The sequence below is a fragment of the Schistocerca gregaria genome, chromosome 5 (assembly GCF_023897955.1).
Source record: "Schistocerca gregaria isolate iqSchGreg1 chromosome 5, iqSchGreg1.2, whole genome shotgun sequence".
Classification (NCBI taxonomy): Eukaryota; Metazoa; Arthropoda; class Insecta; order Orthoptera; family Acrididae; genus Schistocerca; species Schistocerca gregaria.
The window spans coordinates 464,757,174-464,759,731 of NC_064924.1; the positions used below are offsets into that span (position 1 = coordinate 464,757,174).

Below are 2,558 nucleotides of genomic sequence, written 5' to 3' on the forward strand. Positions count from 1 at the left end.
AATGTCAGAATGTACAATGTTGCAGTGCAAAGGAGCCACTTCCATGTTACAGGTTGCCACTACCACATACAGCCGCCGAAAAAATAGGATTGTCGTTTCACATCAAAGCTTCCATTTGAGTTATTAGCACAAAAACTGAGTTAGAATGAATATGCCTGCTCTGATTAAAAGAGAGTTCATAGGTTGCAAGAGTTGGAGATTGATTTATAACACTTCTCTTTCATTACATAAAATACTTGTGCTTTCAGGTGTACAAAGCTTTTTATGTGGATCAGCATAACATGATGTTCCAGTTGGACAGCTTGCTCCCTTCTGCTTCTGCTTTCCAGTGCACACAGTGCTGCACAGCATAGCAACTATGTATTTAATCTATGTGCTAACCATCAAGGCACAAATCAGTCATGCAGTTAGTTGTAAAATACTCTAAAAATGATGGGGGTGGCACTCAAATGCATTGTTATTTGCAGAAAAATATTTTTTAAATAATTTACTTGAGCACTTTATATATTTAAAACATTTTTGGCAGTCCAGTTTTTGATCTTCAGTGGTCTTGGCGTAGACTGCAGTTCACGGGTTGTCAATAGTGGGTATAAACCTTTGCAGCTATGATTAATCTTGTTAGCAATATGACTAAATGGGAGTTAAACCATTCAGATGATGCAACTTCTGAAAGTTTTACCTACGACATTCCTGACCTAAATAACTTATCCTTTAAATGGAAACAGGTGACCTGCCATACTATATACACAGTCATCACAAACCTACATGGCTCATACAGTGAAGATCTCTATGGCATCTGAACACCATCTTGAAACAAATAATTGACATTATTGTTGCCCCTCTTACCTTCGTGATCAATAGTACTTTTACAGCTGGAAAATTTCCTGAGGTCCTGAAGACCGTCCAATATCCCTCATACCTATATTATCCAAGATAATAGAATGCTGCATTAAAACACAACTGTGCAACTAATTTGCTGAACAAAATCGTTTTTCCTCCTCGCTCTTTGGTTTTAGGCCAGGATTGTCTACAATAAATGCAGTAGAAACTCTTGTGACAGTCATACTTGACGGCTTCGAGAACAAATCCATCACTTGTGCTGTACTACTAGATCTGAGTAAAGCATTTGATACTGTCTCCCATGAAATACTAATAAATAAACTAGAGCGCTATGGTGTCAAAATAACGAACTGGCATTAATCAGATCATACCTGACAAACGGAACTCAGGTAGTTATAGTAAATAGCCAGCAATCAAATGCTGTAAGTAGCTCAGTACTTGGACCTTTTCTCTTCATGGTATACACGAATGACTTGCCTACTTTCATGCTTCACAAGTCAATAATATATGCTGACGACACAACCCTGATAACCTCAGATAACAAATTGGAGGAAGTGAAGAAACAAACAAAAGTAATGCTTGAAAAGTCTGCCATATGGCTCCACAGTAACAAGCTGATACTCAACAGTAGCAAGACTGAAACTATGTATTTCTTCTTGCACAATCTACAGGAAAAATTAAATGAGTCTGACTCTGTAAGACTTCTAGAAATGACCTGGACCTGAAATTAACATGGAACACCCACACGGAACTGGTATGTACCAGACTATCTAGAGTAGTCTTTTTGTTAAGGAAACTAAAAACTTTAGTTAGCAAAAAATAACTTTTATCTTCTTATTACGCCTTCTTTGAATCTCACTTACAGTACGGAATAAAATTATGGGGCAACTCAACTGGTGCTCAGACAGTGTTCATGTGGCAGAATAAAGCAGTTAGAGCAATTACAGGTATTAAAAGCCAAGAATCATGTCGAAAGCACTTTAAGGAACTTAACATCTTAACATTATCTTCTCTGTATATAAAAACGTGTCCTCTTTCCATAAAAAAACAAATACATACCTTACCTACCAGAACAGATGTTCATTCACATGATACCAGACATAAAAACAATCTTGATGTAGACTTTACTAGGCTGTCTAAGGTCCAAAGTAGCTTTAAGCAAACAGTATTAAAATTATATAATAAATTACCACAACCACTGAAAGACCTACAAGGTGATGCCTTCAAGAAGCAGCTGCACAAATTGTTAGCTGATAAGTGTATCTATGATGTAAATGAATTGGAATGTAGTAGAGAGTAACTATGATGTTAAGGAATTATAATGTAGAGAATAACTCTTTACCCTCATGTAATGTAATCTGAATGTACATAGTTTCCCAATTTTAGAGTCACTATCAAATGTAATGTCAAAACTGTCTACTTCAACAAATGTTGGCTAATGACAAGTAAGAATAAATAAATAAATATGAGTCTCTACATTTTGAATACCATGCTATGGGGCCAAAATGCTTAGGTATTTAGTACTATTTATAAATTATTGAAGGTTTAACAAATTTTTTTTAGAATTACTGACTAAGAGGACAAAATTTGTGTATAACTTTTTTATGTTTTGTACATTATTGTTTTTAGTTTCATAGGGGGAATTATGCTTGATAAGCACACCTGAAGAGGGTTTCTATTTTTTTTTTTTTTTTTTTTTTTTTTTTTTTTTTTTTTTT

At 34.9% G+C, this 2,558-nt stretch overlaps 1 long non-coding RNA gene across 1 annotated transcript; it reads left to right on the plus strand.

The window, feature by feature from the left end:
- The first annotated feature begins 944 nt into the window (after positions 1–944).
- Positions 945–2,316, plus strand: LOC126271922 (uncharacterized). The gene is made up of 2 exons (XR_007549158.1): positions 945–1,594; positions 1,706–2,316. It is a non-coding gene; the product is annotated as an uncharacterized LOC126271922 (long non-coding RNA).
- Positions 2,317–2,558: the final 242 nt, after the last annotated feature.